We start from the raw sequence: 26,523 nt of genomic DNA on the forward strand, positions 1-26,523 counted from the left end.
ACTTCGTTTTGATTTGAAAAAGATATTCAGTTGATATAGTTTCACTTTGCTTGCTGTTTCTATATTATAGGCTACCATAATTCCATCAACAATTTTAGAGAGTATCATAAATCATTATGCCTAAATGGAAATATAAGCAATCAAATAGTTCCAAACTTGATTTTACAGATAAGATAATACAGATAAAATGAGTCTATCTCTCTCAAAAAAACTCGCGGTTAGAGATGAGTTATATAGGACAATGCACTCAAACATGTTGTCTTAATGTCATTTTTCTCACTACCTTCTAAATGGCTAAATAAGTCCATGTTATTAATTTATTTGTGAGATTACCTTCTACATTTTTAATCACTTCGGGACCCTGCCTCAAGGTATCCGAAAAGCTGACAGTGCCGCCAGGAATTCTGAGCATTGTCTGAGAACGTAAGATCAAAAAAAAAAAAAAAAAAAAAGCCACCAAAAATGCATAAGAGAAAACAGATCAAAGGCAGAAATAGTTGGTGAGCAGAAATTCCCTGGCAATTTGAATAACCCCACCCACATAATCAAAGAAACATACATAACAACGTTCTTTTTCCATTTTTTTCTTCTTACATGTCTAAGATCCTCACCTTATTAGTTAGCTAAATGTGGCTAAGAGCAAATAATAAGGTGAGGATCTTATTAGTTGCTCTTAGCCACATTTTCACCCATTTCTCCTTCATTTCTACTACTTTAAATTGCTTTTTCCTTTTTTATCCAAAGGAAATTCTAAATCTATAACCTATCCCCTGGGTTGCTCTGAGATTCAACTTTGCTAATAACTAATAGATAAGAAACTTTAGAAAAGTCAAAAGCTCATTAGGGCTGTAAGATATTGTCACTATTACTCTTCTCTCAAACAATAATCACCTGTTGTCACTGAGGGAAAAAAAACTTTGTTTGAGACAAGCAGGAGATTATTCTAGGAATATAGGGAATTGTGGAAGAAAGAACGATATTAGAACATACACTCCACTGCAGCAAAGATAGCAGGGAGATGAACTGGAAGAAACCACAGGTCAGAAAGAAATGTTGGGATTCAAGTCAATAAGCTTGTGGTGGCTCAGCAGGCTGTCTGGCTTGATGGCTACCATCCAAGGGCCAGCTCTCCTTGTTTTCCTTTTTCTCAGTCCCATCTGAACTGCCCTACCTCCTTTGGCTACTCCAGAGCATTGTCTTCTGGTCTCCTTTAGTTTCTTTAGAACTAAAATTCTCTCTTCTCCCAGTAGCCTTTTCCCTCCAACCTACATTTCTGTCTTTATCTTGGATAAACAGATCTCTCCTCGTAGAGCCATGTGATCTTCCCCATGGGAAGAAGGCAGCTCTTGTTTACCTACTGCCTACTGCAAGGACTGAATAGCATTAAAAGAAAAAAAAAACCTTATTGTGGTTATATGAAAGATATCACTCATCAACAAGAGCAAAGCAAAGACTCATCATCTACGTGCAAATGTATATATGTTTGCAACAGCGTGGTTACAAAGCACAAGTTATGCAGAATGAACTAGAACCAATCATCATCTGTTTCAAAATATTTGCCTGATTAAAGTCATAGAGTAGTGTTTATAGCACTGCTTAATGATTCCCAGTATCTGAAGCCAACTCTTTAGTGGGAATCTTTCCCTGGAGCAGTGTTCTTGACAGAAGGTATTTATCCATCCTATAGGAGTCCGTGTTAAAGCTAGTACTCAGTGATAATTTCCTGTGGTTATTCTCATCCATTAGAAGAAAGATGATGATGAAATAAGCACTTTGATGTGCAGATGCAAAATGTAAATGTATAGGTTTTAAATATTTGAATTGACAAATTGTAAGAGACTGGATGTCACGAAGCTATAAAATCGTTCAAATCTGTTCTTGTTTAGAACTACTGGACACTGGGCAAAGAAAGAAAAATTAATACTAGATTTAGATTTTTTTTAAAGGCAGATATAACCAGAAATACCTAAAACTTAATAAGAATTGAACTTAATTTGGATGCAAAAATTAAAAAATGAATATTAGATTCAGACACTTGTGACATCTCATTTATTTCATAATTTTAATAACTGAACACACTGCAGTGATCCTGGAGACTTTCCCCAAATATGAATAACTTGAATATTACAGGCTTATTTTGTAAAATACAATCCACTGAAATGTAACATTTTCTTTGTATTGAACATCGAATTGCTATATTCATGGTTATCTCAATTTCAAACTCTATGTCATTCACTGTGACTTTAGAAATTTGTTTTTCTAGATAAGGCTAGAGATGGTAATTATTGCTTGCTGGTTCGGTGAGAGCAATTTCAACAACTATCAAGAGATAGCAGTGACTGCTAATAACTCAGGCAACCTAATCATGAAAAATTATCTCCATATAGAGAGAATCAGGATACCAATTATAACATATGATCCAGACAACATAGCCGCCATTAAAAAAGAAAGACCATTAAAATAATGGCAACAAATTTCCCTATTCACTATGCATGCACAGTATAAAAAGTATTTCATATGAAATAAGATAGAAAATATGTGTTATCTGTCTTTTTCATCTGACCTCAATTGTTATCTTTGAACTGCTTAAGTTAAATTTGAATTCTTCCCTTTTTGTCTTAAGGATAAACACTTGGCTTTGTTCCATACACTAAGCAGATAAAACTGCTTTTATTCTGTAGCTGAAATAAATGCCATTTTGTAACGCTGATAATAATTTAAATAATTATCTGCTACTCCACAAAACCAAAAGCCCAACTATGTTCCTGGGGTTTATTTCCAAACTTTTCCATTTCAGTTGTGAAATTGAAAAAATTGTTCATCTCTATATTTTGAAGAAGAAACATAAAATTATCCAAACTTTCTTAATATCACAGACATTATAAAAATCATCTTTTTAAACTGTAAATTCCCAGCATATAGTATTTTTCCCACAATTATTAATTCATTCATTCAACAAATTATCATGCTCAGCAATAACATTCTAGGCCACTAATTTAGAATATGAGAAATTGAAGAAACCCAAAATCCATCTTAATGCAAGCAGGAATATTCAGATTCCAGGGGAGAAATCTTACATTGGGATATAGCTCTTACTTTACATAATTACTTGAGGACAACATAATTGCAGATATATTCATGACAATTAATAGTGCAACTGACTTCTGTGACAGTTATGGCCCCAAATCAGTTATGCCACGGTCTGACTATATCTTGATCATGAGGATTATCAAGAACATGCTTTCAACTTTTTATATCGCCATCTAAATACAATCACAGAATTAAGTATGTAGGGCGAGGTACATATAAGGAAATCGAAAACTTGAGAGTGTGAGAATATGGAAACAGTCTATCAGGAATCTCATGACCTCAAATTAAGAATCTTGTACCAGATTAAAATCTTTGTTCCCCTTTCCTTAACCTTCTATCTCACATAAACTCCCTCACATATCCCACCTGGTTTGTTCCTCCCACTTACTGCTATGTCTCCAGTCCAGTAATTAATTTTTAAGCAACTGACTAAATATTGAATATTTTTATATCCTCCATGTCTTTATTTAACTATTTGAACATATAAAATACATTTATAGCAACAGTTTTAATGTTCTTTTCTGATAATGCTAACATTTGTGTCAGTTTCCATTTATTTTTCTGTTTATGATAGATCATGTTTTCTTGCCTCTTTGCATGACTGATAATCTTCGACTGGATGCCAGACATTGTGAATATTTTCTTGTTGGGTGCTGGATATTTTTTATTTCCATAAATATTTCTGAGCTTCATCTGGGACACAGCTATATTACTTGGAAACAGATTGATCTTTTCAGATCTTGGTTTTTAGTTTTGTTAGGTAGTGGGATGCAGAGGTTGCAGTGAGCTGGGGTTACACCACTGCACTCCAGCCTGGGTGACAGAGCAAGACTCTGTTTCAATTAAAAAAAAAATTGTTAGGTAGAACAAGACCAAACTAGTGTCTAGCCAAGGGACAAAATACCCAATTACTGAGGCATGACATTTTTGAGTACTCTGTTCAGCACCGTGTGAATCACAAGGTTTTCCATTCTGACTAGTTGGAACAGAGACTGTATTCTAGGCTCTCTCGGAATGTATGGCACCGCCTTTAATCCTTTTAAGGATTTTGTTTCTTTTGGTTTGGTATTTTCTGGCCTTGAGTATCATATATATGCACTGATCACCACTCAGTGAGAATATGCAAGATAGATCCTTTTTAAATCTGAGTCTCTAGCTCTCTAGCTCTCAGATCTATCTCCTCAGCTCAGGGACCCCACCGGGCTTTGCCTGGGCTCCTTCTTAGCACTGGGACTGGGAAATTCCCTCAAACAGAAAGCTGGGATAATCACAGGGCTCATCTCACTTGTTTCCCATCTCTCAGGGATCACTGTTCTTCATTGCCTGATGTCCCTTGTCTTACAAACTATGGTTTTATGTATTGTGTTTAATATTCTTAGTGGTTTCATGAGGGAGGGTAAATCTAGCCCCTGTCATTCCACCTAGGCTGAAAGTGAAAGTCTGCTATCTAAACATTGAATTGAATTGCACTGAAATGAATTAAAGACTAAAAAAGATAGATAACACAAACAAAATTCAAATAAATAGCACTCACACAGTGAATCAGCTAGAGTACAGGCTAGGATACTATAACAAAAGGGAATAAAATGTTAGTGTCCTAAGAAATCATTTGGGGATCATTCAGGGAACAGTTCCCTTCCATTCTGTGGCTGCCATCTGCTTAGCCATTGTCTTTAGGTAGTCAGCCACATTTCCGGCTAAAACCCGGAGTTTCTATTATTTTGTTGTTGTTCCTACTGCTGTTGCTGCTGTTGTTGTTTTGAGACAGAGTCTTGCTCTGTTGCCCAGGCTGGAGTTCAATGGCACCATCTCTGCTCACTGCAAACTTCACCTCACGGCTTCTTGCAATTCTCATGCCTCAGCCTCCCAAGTAGCTGGGACTACAGGAGTGAGCCACTATGCCCAGCCTGGGGTTCCTATTATTAAAACAAAGATAGGAAAATCAGATACTGTGTACAATAAAGAATCTGGGGCCGGGCACGATGGCTCATGCTTGTAATCCCAGTACTTTGGGAGGCCAAGACCGGTGGATCACTTGAGGTCAGGAGTTCAAGAGCAGCCTGGTCAATATGGTAAAACCCTATCTCTATTAAAACACAAAAATTAGCTGGTGTGGTGCTGGGCACCTGTAATCCCAACTGCTCAGGAGGCTGAGGCAGGAGAATTGCTTAAACCCAGGAGGTGGAGGTTACAGTGAGCTGGGATCACGTCACTACATTCTAGCTGAGCGACAGAATGAGACTTCATCTCAAAACACAAAAAAAAGAATTTGGGCCTCAAACACTAAAAAAGTGAATTAAAATGTCATCTATATACTTTATCTGTTCCAAAAAAATCGTTGAATTTGAGCTGAGAGATGAGTAATAAAAAAAATCCCTCAGGATTATTATAAATATATATAGTACTCAAAGATTTTCTGCTAATCTGTATGTATTCCTCACCTCAGTCTAACAGTAAGCTGCTTGGTGATTCACCTAAAATTCTGTAAACACTCATTTTGAAGTTGAAAGTAAATGCGTTAGGATAAATTTTTTATCTCTTAATCTGTTGTGGTTAAAAAAAAGATGAACATTTAGGAATTTGCAAGATTCTGTTATCTTTCTGTGCACTACTGTACATTATTCATTTGCTGAATTTTGTAGACTTGGTAACCTAGAAATTAGCTTCACCCAGTTTCATCAGGTCCTGGACAAAATGAATTAGATAACAAAACTTACACAAGGCTGATCTGGGGCCCAGGTGTTCCCAATCAATTCGATGAATTATATACATATTTCAAATGCTAGGAAGACTTATATGTGTACAATCATCAGTCAACATAAGAAAATATTTTAAAAGATACCCCATGAGTATGTGGAAAGTGGAATACTATGGACAGTGGCTAAGCCAGAGAGAATGTGTTGTGGGCTTTTCATTATACATCAGGGGAGAGTTCCCCTGGCAGTAGTGCTGGAAATAGAAGATTTGGTGCCTTTCTCTGCCAAATATATCTTTTCAGTACCCATGAAACCTCTTAGTTCCATAGCACCCTAGATTCAAGAAATAATTAGTCCTTCTAATTTCTTAGAAAGCCTCCAGAGGCCTGGAACCTCTTTTTAATATCTTGGGAGGATTGGTTAATTCATAGCAACATAATGCCATATTTTAACCTTCTAATAACAAAAGAAACCAGGGAAGTAGTTCTTTAAAAAAAATTCATACAGCTTAGAACAAAGACATACTTTTTTTTTTTATTCTCCCTCAAATGTATGTAGTCAGAATATAACATGGCAAGATTCCTAATGTATACCTTTTAAGAAACTCCCATTGATTCTGAATGTTAATTGGGGATGCATGTTTTAAAAGTTTTCTGGTCGAGGATCAATCTGAATCTTAGTCAAAAGCACAGAACTATTAGATATTATTTCCAGCGTCTTTTTGTGTTTCATAAAAACAAGGAGAAGGAAAGAGACTTGCAAGGGAGTGACTGTCTCTCTGTAGTTCAGAATGGATAAGTGGACAGGAGCTGTTAGAGAGAAACTTGGAAGCTATTAGGAATTTGAATTCTCACAGGGAAGAGTGCTATCTAAGAAAATGAAAGGTGAATACAAAACCAGCAACCTCAATCACTGGAATAACAATTTATACTTAGCTTGATATAGTTCAGGTCTGGTGGATGGGGGACAGCAGAGGATTTCGAAAATTCTGGCTGAGAAAATATTTTTGTTTTACAGATAGTTTTAAGCTTTTCAGAGCTCAGATCTAGAATGATTAATAAAGAACACCCACCACTTTGATTTAGAGAACTTTAGCAACAATATGGACAGATTCCCTTGACAGAGGCTAAATAAGTCAATTTCTTACTGAATTCAGGCCATTATTATCAGCTAAATACTGTCAAGATAAGATGTCTTATGTCCTGTGAGAATGAGCTTAGACCATTGCATGAGAGAAAACTGTATGTCAGCTAATGTTTGCACTCAACTTTTGGAGTCTCTACATTGCATACAACCAAGAGTCTCCACTCCTCTGATTCTACATGCTTTTTACATAGAACCAGAATTACCTTTACCTATTAGCACAGGAAGACAAAAGGTCACAATAACCCAAGCCTGGACTTTCAAGTCCGTTATCCTGGCTCCAGCATTTACAAACCATATGCCTCTGTGACCTCTCAGACCCTCTACCTTCACATCTATAAAGCAGGGGTGATGGTGGTGATTCTATAAATAAATAAATATTAACTCAGCACAGATCTTATGTCACTCTAGAGATATGACAGGCTACAAAACAGATATGTCTCCTACCGTTAGAATCTTATAATTGAGCCAATTATACTGATCAAATTGTATTTCTTCAGGAGTTTTCTCAAATGACACGATAGGCTGAAACTATTTAACAGAGTACCTGGCACATAATAATTGCTGGAAAGCATGCTACTTTAATGCTGTGTCTTACTCTGATTTTTGTTTGCTATTGAGGTGAGCATCATCATCATCGTTTTCTTCCCATTGCTAAAAAAAGTTAGCTACTTATACAATGTGGTTTCAGAAGTCTTAAGAAGGCCCAAATACAAATAAAATACTCACTTCTGTGACATTAGATCTTAACAAACTGCCCAGATCCAAGATTGCCTATGAGTTTGGACAATAACTTGTCCTGGAGAGTAAGTGAGCTGCATACAGGAAGGAAGGGTAAATTAAACAGAGTTTGGAGGAACCTGAAATTAACATGAAAGTTAAATGCTACTGGAGCTAGAAAATGTGTGTGAAAACACGAATAAAGTTCAATGTTATGATCTGAATTTGAAACTGCCAAAATTATTTCAAGCTTAGTCTCAACAGCTGTGACTAGGAGACAGGAGCTAAGGTTGCTTCTGAATATGGGAAATCTTACTGAAGTTCTTAGAAGTATTCAAAATAAAGACCTTGGCTTTGGGGTGGGGAAAAGATGAAAAGATACTAAGTTCTCTTAAGTTGATTCTGTTTTTGTTTCTTTGTTTGTTTTTTGTTTTATTTTTGAGATGGAGTCTCACTCTGTCACCCAGGCTGGAGTGCAGTACTGTGATTTCAGCTCATTCCAACTTCAGCCTCCTGGGTTCAAGTGATTCTCCTGCCTCAGCCTCCCGAGTAGCTGGAACTACAGGTGTGCACCACCATGCCCAGCTAATTTTTTGTATTTTTAGTAGAGACAGGGTTTCACCATGTTAGCCAGGTTGGCCTTGATCTCCTGACCTTGTGATCTGCCCATCTTGGCCTCCCAAAGTGCTGTGAGCCATCATGCCCGGGCTCTGTCTGTGTTTTTTAAACGTAAGTGGAAATGATTATAAACTATCACTACTTCCCAATGTGGTCATATTCTAAGACTTTCCTCAGTTCTCTGAAATGGAGTTCATAAACTTACAATATAAATACCAAGTTTTATATTTAAAAGGTTACATTTCATCTGAGTAAAATGGCAATAGGTGTGCCCCTTTTGTAACAATAAAGTGGTTTACATTGATTATTACCTCTTACTTGGAACCTTCTCTTATTTTTTATTTATTTTTATTACCTTTATTTTTGGGGTTTTTTTAATTTAAAAATTGTATTCTTAGAGACAAAGTCTCACTCTGTCTTCCAGGCAGGAATGCAGTGGTACAATCCTAACTTACTATATCTTTGAACTTCTGGGTTCAAGCCATCCTCCTGCCTCAGCCTCCCAAGTAGATAGGACTATTGGCATATGTCACCATGACTAGCTAACTTTTTAATTGTTTGTAGATACAGAGTCTTGTTATGTTGCCCAGGCTGGTCTTGAACTCCTGGGCTCAAGCAATCCTCCCACCTCAACTTCCCAAAGTTCTGGGATCACAGGTGTGAGCCACCACACCTGGCTAGGTGTATATGTTTTTCTTCACATTGACTTGCAGAAAAACACTACAGCGAAATTATCACTATCCTCATAGTCAAGGTTAAGCTTTTGAGAAATTTATTTTAAATATGATTAGTTGGACAACCAAAGCTTTTGTGTTCAGTTTACTACCTCAAGATTCCAGCTTCCCTATAAACACACAGAAGTGATTTGTAAAAGAGAAATTGAACACAGAAGTATTTTCTCTCAGGGAATTGCTAGGCTTCCCTTTAATTAAAGCTGATTATTTTTTAAAGAAAGAATCATACTTCTTATTTTATTTTTTTTCTGCATCAAAGAAGGGATTTAAAATATTTGGATTCCTCAGAGGAAGCATAAGCAGAGAAGTAAACACAGGGTAAGTTTTACATCTCAGCCCCTGAGAGGCCTTTAGCAATGGCTGTGAATGAGTGGGTTTCAAGGCTGAAACTGCCCACTTATATTATTTGTAAGCAAGCTACCTGGCTAATGTTTGAGAAAGCCATGATTTGTTATTATCTGTTGATTTATTTTAATGCAACGGAATTAAGATTCGTCCAGTATTCAGACATTTCAAAGAAGAACCAACTGTTTTCAACAGATTTTTACAACAATTATTCAGCTCTAACATACCTGAGAAATGTGCCTTCATACAGAACAGTGATTGATCACATGTTGATTCTGCATGGTGGGATTCCTGCCTTCCAGGGAGAATTGCCTCTGAAATTTAGGAGAGAGGAGATGAAGATAGAGCTTTGAAATGCACCTCAGAACCTTAGAGATTAGTGAAATGGGAGGAATATGCCACACTCTCAACATTCCCATTAAGTCAGCCCAGAGATTTTAGGTAAGAAATATGTCATATGATCCAGTGATCCTACTTCAGGGTATGTATCCAAAGGAAATAGCATCAATATCTCAATGAGATATGTGTACTTCCAGGTTCACTGCAGCATTATTCACAATAGCCAAGATATGAAAACCACCTAAGTCAGTTGACAGATGAATGGATAAAGAAAATAGGTGTCTGTGTGTCTAGATTTGTGTGTGTGTGTGTGTGTGTGTCTAAATATACACATTGGAATATTATTCAGCCTTTAAAAGGCCAGAGATCCTGCCATTTGCAATATGGATGGACCTGGAAGATACTTTACTAAGTGAAACAAGATAAATACTACATGATCTCTCGTACATGTGGCAGCTTTTAGAAAAAGTCAAACTCATAGGAACAGAGAGTAGAATGGTGGTTACCAGTAGTTGGGGGATACGGAAAAAAGGGAGATGGTCAAAGGACAATATCCTGAAGTTATAAGATGAATCAGTTCTGGAGACCTAATGTAAAGTATGGTTACTCTACATTAGAGTATAGTTAATTATACTGTATTGCTAATAGAGTAGATCTCAAGTGTTCTCAACATACACACACACATACACACACACACACACACACACACACAGTAACTATGTGAGGTAATGGATATATAAATTAAATTGATTGTAGTAATCATTTCACAATGTACACATATATCAAAACATCACATTGTGTACCCTGAATATATACAAATTTTACTTGGCAATCATCCCTACATAAAGCTGGAAAAAATTACCAATACTCTCCAAGAATTGAGGTACAGACTCCCTAAGAGAAATGTGTTAATTCTGGCCAGGCACGGTGGCTCACGCCTGTAATCCCAGCACTTTGGGAAGCTGAGGTGGGCAGATCAGGAGGTCAGGAGATTGAGACCATTCTGGCTAACACTGTGAAACCCTGTCTCTACTAGAAATACAAAAAAGAAGAAATAGCCAAGCATGATGGCATGTGCCTGTAGTCCCAGTTACTCAGAAGGCTGAAGAAGGAGAATCGCTTGAGCCTGGGAGGCAGAGGTTGCAGTGAGCCAAGATCGCACCAATGCGCTCCAGCCTGGATGACAGAGCGAGACTCTGTCTCAAAAAGAGAAAAAACACTATGTCAATTAGTTTTTAACACTGAGATACTAAAGTATTATATAATTATCCATAAGCACATTATGATAAGGAGGAGTGCAAAAAACCATGAGGACCTTAGGTACCCACCCATGCCCTGAGTACTAGAAAGAGACTGGACTGAGGAACATATGCCTGCTTCCAAACAGGGCTGGTGTAGTACAGTGGGATCAAGACAGAAGCTGCCAATACTGTGATGGAAGGCACGGGCTCTGGGGTGAGATCCACAGTATCTCCTACTGACTCTTTTCATGACTTGATAAACTGCCTAATTCCTGTAAACCTCAATTTCCTTATCTCTACAATGTACACATTAAACCTACTTCACACAGCCCGATTGAAAGAAATGATCTCTCCTAAAGCAGTGAGCACACAGGCACGTTATAAGCTGTTAAATAAAGCTAATTGTGATCATTTTTGTTATTGTTATTTTTAGGGAAAAAAACCGAGCACTCACCAGAGATGTATTAAGTAGCTATAGAAAAAGGCAATGCTCCTTTTCAATATCCCTGAGGCCCCTCCAATGGTCTCTTCAGGGTCATCAGAAGATTCACCTTCACTAAGGCAATGACTCTGCTCCAGGCTCAGGGATAGAGGCATGGCCAAGCAGGCTCATAAATGTTCTGGTCCTGTTGCTCCTATGAGAAGCCCATCCAAGTCTTTCATCTCGAAAAGAAATCTATCAGATATCACCAAACAAAGTTTTAGACTCTTTCTTTCAATTTTCAAAATGTGTTTAGTGCTTATTTAATGGCATAGCTGAACAACACTTCAAATTGGCCCAGTATTGAGAACTATGAATGTACCATGCAATTTTCTTACAGATTTAAATGTTTCTTTTTTCTTCTCCTACTTGAAAAGAAAATGAGTGCCAAAAAAAATTACTGAAATGGGCAAAACTTAAGCATCTAACATTCAAAAATTTACAGTAGTGCAGCAGTAATCTTACAATATATACTCTAGTCATATTAAATATAATTTCCCAAATAAAGATAATTTTGTATCAATCTAGACAATGAGAATTTTATATTTTCTACTTACAGTATATTAAAAATGTTAGCTGTGAAGGTAAATTTAAAACTAGACATTTTCATGCTGTTTGACCTCATGTATCCAAGATGAAAAATCAAAACAATTGACTGTAAGCATTCTTTTGTTCTAACGTTTATTTTTCACATTGTTCCTGTCTATGAATTTAATGGTATTTTTTCTGCTAAATAATGCCATTAACTTGCAAAAACAGTATCAAAAAAAATTATTGAAAGTTCTCTTCCAAATACTGTTATAAGGAAACTTCCTTAAACCTTTGAGTCTATAAAGCAGTTAAGAAAATGGGACGTAAAAAAGAAATTCAAAGTGAACAGAACAGAATTGAAGATTTTGAAAGAACTTCAGCTTAGTTAAGTATAAAATGCAAACCAAGTCTGTGTATGTTAAAATGGCAAAATCAAAAAAGCGTTTCTCCCTGAAATTGCAGAATTGTCTATTGCTGTCTGTTAAAATCAAACTTTTTTTGTATTGTACAAATGGAATTAGTATCAAGTGTGCAGTGATATGTTCTGGATAGCAAAATATCATCAGGTTTTAAATGATTAATTGATTTATAAAGTAAAGTTAAAGAGAACTATTTTTACTTAGAGATTTGGCAAATTTTATGAAACTAAAATAATATCAAATCTTTGAGTGGTTAGAAAATTGATACAATTGACTGGGCACAGTGGCTCATACCTGTAATCCCAACACTGTGGGAGGCTGAGGCACGCAGATCACCTGAGCTCACAAGTTCAAGACCAGCCTGGGCAATATGGTAAAACCCCATCTCTAATGTAAAAAGAAAAAGAAAAAAATTAAAACAATAAAATATTGAATAATGATGATAATTCCTGAACTACCTTGACACAATGAAGATTCAACTATGTACAGTAAGATACAAGATATTTTAAAAACTGCTTATAAAAGAGAGGTGAGATTCTGCACTGCTTAATGATAAAGTTCCAGATCTGTTGTCTTTATGTCACCTAACACCTAAGACACTAACATATGAATGGAATTTGTTGTAACAATTCACATTTCTGATTGACAAAAACCACTAATTGAAAGTTTGCTCAAGCACAGTCCTAATGAGGCATGGGATAAATTAAATATTGTAAGCTGAAGTCACGCCATATCACAACTTCTGTATGATGTCTGGAGAAGAGAGGTGATTAGATGTTCACAGACTTTTTATTCATTTATTTATTTATTTGTTTTGAGATGGAGTCTCGCTCTGTTGCCCAGGCTGGAGTACAGTTGCGATCTCAGCACACTTCAACCTCTGCCTCCCAAGTTTAAGCAATTCTCCTGCCCCAGCCTCCTGAGTAGCTGGGATTACAGGTGTCCGCCACCAGGTCTGGCTAATTATTTGTATTTTTAGTAGAGACAGGGTTTCATCATGTTGGCCAGACTGGTTTTGAACTTCTGACCTCAGGTGATCCACCCACCTCAGCCTCCCAAAGTGCTAGGATTAGAGATGTGATCCATTGTGCCCAGCCTATTCAATTCGCCTACTAAAAAAAAAATTACCTAATTCATCCATTGTACCAAAAATATCCTCAGTTCTGGATATTTAATACTGTGTAGCAGGTTAGATTTGGCCTGAAGGATCTTTTAAGATCAAAACTTCGCCTAGGCTCTAACCACTAGGCAGATAAATAGCCTAAAAGAACAGAGGTGTTAATATTTCTAACATCTTAACTGTAATATCATTTATTTACTTAAAATCCTTCAAGATTTTCCCCCTTGCTTTTAGGATAAACTTCTTACCATTACTCACAAAGTCTTCGTTGACTAGCTCTCTACATACATCTCTGACCTCTGCTACACATCAGTCCTCTGACGCTCTTTGAAAAAGCTTGATATGTGGTTGCTCTTTCTATTTTTTGTTTGTTTGTTTTTTAGACAGAGTCTCACTCTTGTCACCCAGGCTGGAGTGAAGTGGTGCAATCTAGGCTCACTGCAACCTCTGCCTCCCAGGTTCAAATGATTCTCCTGCCTCAGCCTCCCGAGCAGCTGGGACTACAGGCACCCTCCATCAGGCCTAGCATATTTTTTTATTTATTTAGTAGAGACAGGATTTTTACCGTGCTAGCCAGGATGGTCTCGATCTCCGGATCTCATGACCTGCTCACCTTGGCCTCCCAAAGTGCTGGGATTACAGGGGTGAGCCACCATACCCGGCCCAGTTGCTCTTCTTCAGAAGCCTCTCTCTATGCTGATCCCATTGTCTAGAATGCTTTTTCCTGTATTGTCCACCAGATTAAATTAAATTGAATCAATATTTCAATTCTTATTTACAGCATCTCTTCCCTCTGCAAGAATGCCTGTGTGCACATGTATACACACACACACACACACACACACACACACACACAAGGCTGACTCAGTTGCCCTTTTTAGTGCTGAGTCCTTGTACTCCTGTAATCTTTGGAGTGTTTCTGTAGTACTTATGGCTTAGATTTGTAAACACCTGAATGTTTTACCTTCACTGAGTTGCAAGAGAAAATCTGTCTTATTGAATGTTGTATATAAAACGCTTGTCATTTCATTTGGTCATTAACAGATTCTCAGTAAAGCATCCTTTTATTATAATACATGACAAAAAAAAAAAAAAAAAAAGAAATCACTATGAAGATAAAGAAGTCCCAGAGCTTCAAATTAGACCTTTATGTTTCAGACTATGTATAGTCCAGTTAGACCTTTTGCTATCTTTGTGCATTTTTCATTTTTGAGTTAAATATTTCTAAAAGCCATATTTTTATGTTTCCACATAATTTTACTGAGATTTAGGAGTATATAAGATATTGGCACAAAAAAATATAAATTAAGAAAAGTAGAGAGATTTGATGCTCAGCTAATCCTAAATGCAGCTCTCTTCCTTCCACATTGATCGGGCTCTAAGTGTATAATGTATAGGCTCTAAGTGACCTATACAGTCTGTTGCTCATTCTGAAGACACAAACAGTTTCTAACAACGTGATTAAGTTGCTTCCTTGCATCCTAGATAAAAAATGACAAGTCAGAAAGCCTACAGACATTCGGTGGTAAAAGAAAGGCGTTGTTAAGCCATACAGATTGACTTACTTTAGGTGAACTATTCTTAATATTTCCTTTGTGTTACCTACATTCACAAGAACACTATTAATTGAATGGAGTTGATAGTTTCTAAAACATTCTTCAGCAATAATAAATGTGGCCCAGAGCTAAATTAAGACACCCTTTTACTACTTTGGGCATCGCAGTTTTTCCGAACAGCTGGTTTCTGTTAATAGGCATACCCTTCCTGCCAAAGCAAGCAGATTTGTAATCCCCATCATGTTTGCTGTGTTACTGCCCCAGAGCACATAATCACAGAGTACATTCCTGTTGCTTTACAAGAATTTTTTTTTCTTTCAAAGTTGTACTTTTGGGAGACACGCCATCTATTTTGTACTCCAGTTTCAAGTATTTCTTTAATTAGAGTATCTGATATTTACAGTGAGGGGAAGAAGATAAAGTGAAAGGTATGCAACTGCCTATTTAACATATGTGAACTCACAAATTCTCAGAATATGAAAAGTTTTCTGAGATGCCAAAAAAAATTATTTCAAATTACAGAAGCCCCTACTGCATAATTAGGAAACATTTTTAAAAATTGGATGATGGCCATAATCTATTCAGGATCTGATAAACTCAGAAATGCACTGAGTGAGAGTGAGGTGACTGCCTATTGCCACTTCATGATTTTACTGGATGTTCACTGAGTCTCCAGTAATTCATTAGAATTTGGTTTGTTGAGTTTTAGTTGGTTTTATTTTCCGCATTAAATAATAATTCTATTCATAATTTGGTTGTAGAAAAGCAATCACTGAGCTCAATACTTAATTCTTTAGTAAATATGGTTTATATCAGGTTCAAATTGTAGGTTGGTCCACAGACTCAGTCCGAGTTAATTTCTCTGGGATAGAGGAAGCTCATATTGAAATATATTAATTTAAAATGTGCAATTATTTGGAAAGAGGATGGGTAGAAGTTTACCTCTTCCGCATATGAAGGGAAAACTCATTTGAACAAAAGTTGAAGGTGAATATTTAATCTAAGAGGCAAGAAAAATGTTTTAAATCACATAGAAAAATAATACATGATATGGTTTTTTAGTATCTAGGAATTATTTATTTTCAAAATAACTTTAAAAGTCAGAAAGAGACCCAAGAACAATGTGAACAACAAGTGTTGGTAATATCAGGAAGAATAAATAGAGAAAATCATGTAAAACGGTAGGATTGAGCAGATGATCTCGGAAGACTGGTTTACTCCCTGCCTATCCCTTGATAAACTAGTTCCAGAGTGAAGGCATCCTAGAGGCAAGGAAGAGAAGAGAACTGGAAAGAGTAAGATTTAAGGGAATAGTTGTAGAAATAGTGTAGGAGCCAACTCAGAACCTTCACAAAGCAGTAAGTATCTCTAAAACTTATACCCTTATCTCCCTTCTAAACTATTCCTAGAAAGTAATTTGTCTGTTTGTGGACATGTTTATTTTAGAAGAAAATAAAAGTGTGTTCTTGACCTTACTAGTCCTATGGGATCTGTCTTCCTTCCACCCTGGCACACTAGACAAAATCTTAAGGGGCTCAGATTATTTTTTTCCTTTTAAAGTTTAACTTTTATGGTAGATACACAGGGTATTTATACAGGTTTGTTACCTGGGCATCTTGCATCCAGGTAGTGAGCATAATGCCCAAAAGGCAGTTTCCCTACCCACATCCCCCTCCTTCCCTACTGCATCTAATAGTCCTCAGTATCTATTCTTCCCATGTTTCTGTCCATGCGTGCTAATAGCATGTGGTACATTGTTTTCTATCCCTGTGTTAATTCACTTAGAATTCCAGCCCCCAGCTCCACCCATGTTGCTACAAAGAACATAATTTCATTATTTTTATGCTGTGTGGTGTTCCATGCTGTATATATGCCACATTTAACCAGTAATAAATCCACACACCTACAACTGTCTCATCTTTGACAAAGCCAACCAAAACAAGCAAGGAGAAAAGGATTCACTATTCAATAAATGGTACTGGGATAAGGGACTAGCCATGTGCAGAAGAATGAAACTATACCCTTACCTTTCACCATATACAAAAATTAGCAAGATAAAGATTGAATGTAAGCCAATGCTATACACTTGCCTTTCACCATATACAAAAATTAACGAGCTAGATTAAAGACTTGAATGTAAGACCTCAAAGTATAAAAATCTTAGAAGAAATCTTAGGAAATATTCTCAACATTGGCTCTGGCAAAGAATTCTTTTTTTGGCTAAGTCCCCAAAAGCAATTGCAACAAAAACAAAAACTTACAACAGAACCTAATTAAACCAGAGTGTTTCTTTACAGCAAAAGAAACTATAAAAATAGGAAACAGACAAGCTATGGAAGTAGAGAAAATCATAAACTATGCATCCAACGAAAGTCTAATATCAAATTATTTTATGTTAAAAAGAATCAAGCCTATTAAAGCATTGGTACATTCACTGTATTATTTGCCATGCAATAATTATTCAACTTATAAATATGACCATTATATTTAAGATAACCTAAACTTCCTCACATAGTTCATCTTAAGATTTTTAAGATTTTGAAGGATTTTATTTTGTACTTCAAAAACTTGCCTCATAATTTATCTCCATGGAATCTCTTCTATATCAATAAGTTGGGGAAATAGAATAGTAGAAGTAAGGGAAATAGAATAGTAGAAGCATTCATTTGATGAAGATTTTATGGTGCGTAGATACCAGAACTGCATAATAATAAAAAAGATAACTGTAAGTTTCAAGATAAACATGGCTTGGCCACATGACAACATGAATGATGTTTTCTCTATAATAAATTTTGGCATTCAGGTTAAATAGCTTCTCTTTAGCATTATTGAATAAAATGAAGTTCTATCATGGTCTTGTACATTTAGCTTGGTAGTTTTAGAAAACATTTGTTCTATCCATAACCAATGTAGTGTTTTGCAGTAAAACTGTTTTTATCCAGGATACAGATTTTAAAACAAACATCATAGGAAAAGTTTTTTTTAATAATGTAAAAATTTCTAATTCATTACAGTATAAGTTAAAGAAAACATCTTTGCCATACATAAAGCAAAAAATACAAGAGAGTACTAATATTTCAGAGAAGCATGTGATAATGAGCTAACAATTATTCAACATTTAAATTTAAATGTTAAAGATATTTGTATACAGCTAGAATGTTTTTTGGATCAGAGATAAATAAAATCTATGCTTGCTGAGAATACCAGTGAAATATTTGCTTCGGCATGTACAGAGTATATAAAATCTCCTGCAGATTCACTGAGAAAAAACTTAGTGTTGAGAATATTCAGCAGAAGCAGGCTCCAATAGAAGCGTACACAGCTTTGATTAGTTCTCTTCAGTTTTGAGAGTTATTTCTTAAATAAAACTCCAGGTCTGAATGGCTTTGCTGGTGAATTATACCAAGCATATAAGGAAGAAATAATTGCAATTCTATACAATCCTTTTCCAGAAAAATTGAAGTGAAACTCTTTCTTTAAGACCAGCATTGCTCTGATACTAAATCAAAGACGCTGTAAGGAAAGAAGGCTACATACTCATGTCCCTCACGAATGTAGATGCATCAGTTCTCAAAATCTTGGTAAGACATTGGCAAATTAAATTTAACAATATATCAAAATATACTACACAATGACCATGTGGTATTTACTTCAGGAATGCAAAGATTATCTAAGAGTCGAAAATCAGTATAGTGCATATTAACAGATTAAAAGAGAAAATTATATAATCATCTCAATAGATGTAGAAAAATCATTTGACCAGAAAATCTAACAACTATTCCTGATAAAAACTCAGCCAACTAATAATAGGCAGGAATTTTCTTCATCTAAATAAAGGGTATCTATTATCTAAAAAATCAGCTAACATCATACTAAATGGTAAAAGACTAGATGCTTTCCCCCTAAGATGAAGAACTGGGCAAGAATGTTCTTCCTTAGCACTTCCACTCAACATTAAAATGGCAGATCTGAGCAATGCATTAAGGCAAGTAAAAGAAATCAAAGTTATCCAGATTGGAAAGAAAGACGTAAAACTGTCTTTATTCACGTGCTTCTTAAAATATAAATAATAAGTTAACAGAATTAAGAATAAAGTGATTAAATAAATAATCATTGGGAAATTTTTAGTGAAATCAAATTTCAACAAGAATATAAAAGCTCTGAATATTTTTTTTTACAAATTTAACTAAATTACATATAGTAATGTGTTTATAAGAGTTGCCAAAAACACATTTTTTCAAATATTCATCGAATATTTATCATAATTAAGAAATGCTAGGATATTAACAAAGGATTTAAAACATATATATTATGTTTTCTGATCGTAGGGAAACCTGTTAGAAATAAAAAAATAAAAAGATCTGGAACTATATATATTTAGAAATTAAGAAGCATATTTCTAAATAACAAATGGGTGATAGAAAAATAGCAATAGAATTTAGAAAGTATTTTTATTGAATGTTTATAAAATACAGCATGTTAAACCTAGATAATGCAGAAAAAAGCTGCACTTATAAGGAAATATATTACTTTAAATATGTTAGAAAATTTAATAAACAATGTTTGGTAGCTAGACTCCAGAGATGTCCTCAAAAGCAAACAGCTTCTTGTTATTCACATTTTTGTGTGATCTCCTTTCTTGAATTTGGACTGGCCCTCTGACTCACTATTTATCAACATAATGCAGTAGATGTGAATTCTCACGATTTCTGAGCCAGGTCATAGAAAGTCTTATAGCTTCCCCTTTGCTGTCAATCAGATTAAAAAAAAAAATGCTCCTCCATGCTCTCTTGGAAGAACAACACTTCCATCTAACTCCCTTAGAGTGCTCACTCTGGCACAAGCCAGCCTTCATGTAAAAAATTCAACTGTCTTAAGACCACCGTGCTGCGAGTAAGCCATCAACAATGAAGCGATGGTATGGAGATAAGATAAGCTCAGCCAGCCCCCAACTGTTCCAGCTATCCCTATACAAGGCATCAGACATGCGAGTAAAGAAGCTACCTCAGGTGGCCTTCCCCTCAAGGCTTCAGATGACTCCAGCCCCAAATAGTATTCATCTATAACAGCAGAAGAGACCCCAGCTAAGCCCTATCAACCCACAGAGCCATAAAAAATAAAGAAATAAATAGTTTTTTCACTGAGTTTTGGAATAATTCATTACACAGTAATAGATAACCAAATAACAAACATCTATCGCAAGAAACTTTAAAATGTTCAATAAATTACTTCCACTCATCAAAAAAAAGAAGGAAGGAAATAATGAAGAAAAGTAAAACAATCAATGGACTCATAAACAAATGTTACCTTAGATCTATCAAGGTCTTACATAAGCGAGGCATTTGGACCTAACACTTCCACAAAAAGTAGGGGGCCTCAAAAGTCCACACAAAACAACAAGGAAACTTGTTCAGCTTTACTTGCATTTTAGGAAAAAAGAAAAAAAATCCTAAAATATATGAAATATATAAATGGATAGCTTCAAAAAGTTTTAGAATTTTAATTTATTTTATAAGTACAGTATATTGCTAAGCTAAGGAGTCTACAGTCTGTGAAAGACACACCAAAGAATTCGAGGCAGACAGTTTAACAGTTAATATACAACCCTACAATCCACCTTCCTTGCTGTAAAGTGCTTCCTATCTACCAGGTGAGGAATGTCTTTCAGAACTAACCACAAATTCCAATCCATACTCAGGAAGATCAATACAGCAGGCTCCCAGGAGTTACCCCACTGTCACCACCTCCTCCCACCCCAACCTCCTCAACCTGTCATTGGGATCATCTGCACTGTCCCCCAATATTACATTTGACTAAGTGGTCAGTTTGGATTGTGCCCATTCCTCTGTGATTGTAGAGACAGGCCTAGGGCCCCAGTATTGTTTTCAATACAGCAAGGTTTGATTACACAATCATCATATTTGACTTCTCCACATTAAAAGTCAAGTTTGACCCATCCATCACATAGCCTTCCAAGGGGGAGTTTTCCTGAGAAGACTCATGAGTACTTCTTTCAGTTTCTTTGAAATTCTCTTCCTCACTGAGATGGGATGAGAGCAGATTACATGGGCCATGTCCTTTCAGCCACCCCTCTGGCTCCCGTCGAACTGAGACACAGAGCATTCCAGCATCGTATGCTGCCTTGGGTTGACCTTCCAGTCAGAGGGGAGTATCAGAGTTGCCCCATCTTTCTGGCCCATTTGGATAAAGTTATGTGATAATCTCAAAATAAATAGCATATTTTTAGAAATTATCTGTGAGAATTTTCCAATTATAAGTTCATCAGGAGTTCAGCTCTCTCTGTAATGGATCTTGCCCTCTCCTAAGCAACTCTCTTCAAAACTATCAATCATTATATTTAGCACTTTCTGCATCTACTTACAGCTACAATATAGTACAATGCTAAAAGCAGAATTGATAATATTAGTTATTCCCCAAAGCTAGCACTATGTCATAGACTTACGGGACTAAAGAAAACTTTGGAGGCCATTTAGTCCATTTTGCGGCTGATGAAACTAAAGCCAAGAAAGATGAAGCCAAGAAACCTGAGAAGCCATAGATATCTATTCCATTATTTCTTTAATTCATTCTGAAAGTAAAAGGGGAAGACAGATCTGTTATTTAGTTCTATCATTTCCTGTCTTTGCAAGATGCAGCTTTATCAAACATCTCTTTCTTCACTAATGTACAGTCAATGTATTCTTTGAACTGGCAACTTTTGCTCACTCCTTATGTCACTGCATCAATCAATCAGGAACAGGGAAGCTATAAGCAAGGAAAACCTAATTAACACTTGCTTTAAGAGACAGGTGAGCCTTGAACAACACAGGGATTAGGGACACTGATCTTGCCCCTCACCATGCAGTTGAAAATTCACGTATAACTTTCAACTCCCCAAAAACTTAATTACTAATAAACCGGTGTTGACCAAAGACTTATTAATAACATAAACTGTTGACTAATGTATATTTTGTATGTTATATGCATTATGTACTGTATTTTTAAAATAAAGTGAGCTAGAGAAAAGAAAATGTTATTAAGAAAATCATAAGAGAAAATATATTTACTAATTATTAGGTGGAAGCAGATCATCCTAAAAGTCTTCATTCTTGTGGTTTTCACACTGAGTAGACTGAGGAGGAGAGGTTGGTCTTGCTGTCTCAAGGTGGCAGAGGAGGAAGAAAATCTGTATATAAGTGGACCTGTGCAGCTCAAACCCATGTCATTCAAGGTCAACAGTTTACAGTTTCTTTTTCTCACATTACAGTCTGAAGTTAGGGGCCCTCTCACATTGGTTCAGCCACTTGAGGATGTTAAGACTTGCTTTTCTGCAATTATTCAGACTTTTCTTCATAGTCAAAAGAGATGGCCTTAGCTTCATGCGTCATATGTATTCAAGGCAGGAGAAAAGGGATAAAGGCACAGTAACAGTCATAGTTGCACCTTTTCCCAGAAAGCAAAATATTCCTGCAAGCTCCAGACACCTTCCATCCACTTAAATATTATTGGTTGGAAACAATATAGTTCTGCTCCATGCAGGGAAGAGTGGAGACTATAGTGGGGTTTGCTTGTTTGTTCATTTTTAAATAGCATTTCTGATGTCAAAAACACCAGGGTTTTATCAGTGAGGAAGAAAACAGAACATACAGTGGCTTGGCAACCAGTAATAGTCGCCGGCATTCTAGTGCCCTTAACATAAAATGTGCCCTGCTCAACCTGGCCTACAGGTGGAGATGCTGAACAAACTGCCTCAGCCCACCCCACCAATCACATTTGGTGCCGTCCTGACATTTAGTCCTTGAATTCAGCCAAGCACTCTCCTTTCAGTTCTGTGAACACGCCAAGCTTTTCTTCTTGGGGCTCTGAACATACTACTGCTTCCATCTAGGATGCTCTCCTCTCTACTTGTCCCATAACTGGCTCACTCCCATTTTCATCCTTCTGAGACATTCAGGCCTCAGCTGAAACACCACCTGCTTGGAGAAAGAAGCCTTCCCTGACCACACCACCTAAGGAAACTCCCCCTCCATTAGTCTCTGCCAGACATTACAGGTTACCTTTTCTTCATAGGAATTATCGCAATTTGAAAATAATCTCATATTTTTAGTGAATGTTTGTTTTTGCTTCTCTCCTATCTTAGATTGTTGGCGTTACTCATTTACTTTATTTTGCCCATTCAACAGATATTTATTGAGCAATAGATCTGTGCCAGGCACCATCCGATGTGCCAGGGATGACAATGAACAAGACAAAAAGACCCTGACCTCATAAGGTTCACATTCTAGTTGGGGAAACTAATAATAACGAAAATGATTAATGGGTATCTTGTTTTCTATTGTATCTCCAGCCTCTATCAAAGTGTCTGCTGTTCAACCAATATTTATCGGGAAAATTAATAAATGTATATTACTTGCTAGACACCATATGTGCACTGAGGTTATGGCCCTTACCCTTTAGGAGCTTACAATCAATTCATGAGCATATTTGTAAGTAGCTAGAATGCCTTTTGGCTTAGAGGTATAGCAAGAGCCTATCAAAATCACTTATGCCTGGAATGACAACTGAAAAATAGTTTCTTCAGAAATTGCTCATGAAGTCAAAGTTGAATACTTTACATAGGAACAATCTCAAAGTAACTGAAGCAACCTATAAATTATTGTTTAAAATACTTAGACAAGAGTTTTAATGAGAGGTTAGAATTAATATCCTCTGCATATCTAAGTTTCTATATCTTTTTCCATTGAACCAAAGAGATATTGAAAGACGAAAACACTGAGACAAAACCAAAGAGAACGTCAATGATATTTTTTAAAAAATCAAGAGACAACATCAGAGCATATTCCAACTCTAACAACTATTACTTTAGCCAATCCAGGGAAAGACACTATGGGTTGTATATCTTTCAGAAAATCATTTTTATCATTAGATCCACTAAGAAAACTAAAAATGGAATTATGCTTATTAGTGGCATTTGTGGCCCCCAGAATAATGAAAATATATGTATGACGTTCTAAGGTAGATGATGATAATAATAAGACATTACCCAAATAAAAGGGGATTGTCCAAAGGAAACAGCATTGGTTGTGAATTGGAGATCATAATGTGCGGCCTCATGTAAGGTTTCTCAACACTCCTCAGTATTCTGCAGGTGTCTAGTAGGAAACAAACAGACCAGGCCTCAGACTCATTTCAATGCCAACTCTCAGGTTCCTCATCTGTAAATTTAATGTAGCAATATTTAGATCACAAAATCTTTGTAATTAGCCATGAGAAAGTGTTTTCCATACTATAAATGCTACCAAAAATATGCTGAGATGTGTGTGTATATATACTTTATACATATCTCCCATATATATACATATGTGTGTATATGGATGTATATGTGTATGTACATAATATATATGTATATGGGGGTGTTGAAATGTATATATACATTTACAGGATAGGGATATATAAAACTCTAACACATTGAAATTTCTTGATATTCTGACCTAAATTCACTAAACATTTTTGACTAATTATGTCCTAACTTTTCATTAACTTTTTTCTGATTAACCAAAATAAGTTTACACCCCCAAAGTAGAATACAAATTGTGTTTGTTTTTTATATATTAGATGCTCTGTCCCACATTCACCTAAACAATTCAATATATTAACTAAATACATTAAAAAATTAGATAATAATACAAGTTTATTTAGATCAATGGAACTGAAACCTCTCTTTTGGCAAAGCAACATCTTATGCTTCTTTTCATTTACAGCAGTTGATGCTAAATAAATGCTATTAGTTCATTCAAATTGTCTTTCTTCAACTTGCGGAAAAATATTTTCATTTGGCCCATATATGTTGCCTATCAGGTGTATTTTTACACAATTTATATGCTTTCATTTTTATACATACCCTTATCCTTAATGGAACTAATTATTTTCCTATAAGAATATTTTATTCAACTTTATGTTGAGCACTTGCTGTGTGCTTAGGTGTATGTTGAGATAGCGAAACCAGTGCAGTTTCTTCATCACTTGGACCACTGCAAAGTTATCAGTGGCAACTTGTGAACTTTCTATAAATAAAAACAATGTTTTTATATAATCAAGTCTTTTAAAGATATTCCCAGTCTTGGTCACAGAAATTCTCACTTATGGAAGTTTGGTCTCTAGCCATATGATGTGGCCTTATACAAGAGGTGTTCATGATAAAGTTTGTTCAGAAGATAGGATTTCAGCATGAGTAATTTAGCCAGATATGTCTCCACAAGTCTGTTCTCTGTTAGAAAAAAAAAAAATGGTGGGTAGGGGAAGGAGAGAAAAGAAGGTGGCTAAAATGACCAGAAATCACATGTGCCAATTCCATTGAAAGATTTGCAATTTGTAGAAAATTTTAATAATCATCAAACCTATAATTCTTACCATATACATTACATTTTAAGTGGAAGTTCGATTTATTTTCTCTCGTATAAATGTATGAATGACAAGGCAATGCTTTTTGAGATAAAATATGCCTTACCCTGAAAATATATTCATATGTTTCATTCAGGTTAGAAACAAATGCACACATCTGCGCCACTTAAGTTGTCATCAAGAGAAAAGCAAAAAAATATATATATATATATTATTTCCTGCCTCCTAATATTGTTATAGGAGTTATTAAGAAATAATTTTAGGCAGATAGAGAGGAAAAGGGGTCTATGTATGGAAAGTTGTTTCATTTAAAGCAGCTCCAGAAACATTTCTTGTCTAGCAGGAAAGTCCCTGCTCTTAGAGCCAGGCCAGCAACCTTTGATATGCAAATGCAGGCCATCCACCCAAACATGGCGATTCCCATCCTCTTCTTCTTGCCCTTGCCGCTACATGTGTCTGGCAACAGGGCCACTCCTACATATCCCCACGTGTGTAGAGCATCATGGCACCCTGCATTTGCATATTAAAAGGCTAGGGTGGGAGGGCCAGATTTTTTGCCCACTACCTGAATGACATGCCTGGTCAAACCAATCCCCTATGCCCTTTGCAAATCAGACAGCACCTCATCCATCCTCTTCATGTAACTGGCTGGTATCAGCCAGATTTGGTTCTCCTCCCTCAGCCTTAGGGCCCCCCATTCCTCTGTCTCTGTATTGGGGAGTTTCTTCTATCTTTCTTCTCCCTTCTTTCTTGCCTATTAAATGCTCTGCTCCTTAAAACCACTCCAAATGTGTTTGTGTCATTTTATCTAATTCTTTGTGAGGCAAGAGCCCTGATGTTTCTCCACTCATCAGAGTCATATCAATATTGATGAAGGTAGACAGACAGACATATAAATATATGCATTTATATACTTCAGCAATGCCTGATAATTTTCTATGTAGTGTTTCATTCTGTGGTACCATAAGCTTTCCATCTTTAGGTACTACTTGTTTACTAAGTAACACGCTTTGCTGATTGTACATATGTTCAATGACATCCTGTCTCCTGGTGCCAATGCTAACCTGTTCATTTAAAGCAAACTAAAAT

General features: G+C 36.1%; 1 long non-coding RNA gene across 1 annotated transcript in view; it reads right to left on the minus strand.

Moving 5' to 3' along the window:
- Nucleotides 1–26,523, minus strand: part of LOC118143755 (uncharacterized) — a 335,343-nt gene that overhangs the window by 47,672 nt on the left and 261,148 nt on the right. The window contains exons 5-7 of the long non-coding RNA XR_013524184.1: nt 12,652–12,744; nt 11,381–11,602; nt 9,574–9,660 (exon numbers count right to left, since the gene is read on the minus strand). This is a non-coding gene — a long non-coding RNA (uncharacterized LOC118143755). The remainder of the gene's footprint in view (nt 1–9,573; nt 9,661–11,380; nt 11,603–12,651; nt 12,745–26,523) is intronic.

This window comes from Callithrix jacchus, chromosome 11 (assembly GCF_049354715.1).
Source record: "Callithrix jacchus isolate 240 chromosome 11, calJac240_pri, whole genome shotgun sequence".
Lineage (NCBI taxonomy): Eukaryota > Metazoa > Chordata > Mammalia > Primates > Cebidae > Callithrix > Callithrix jacchus.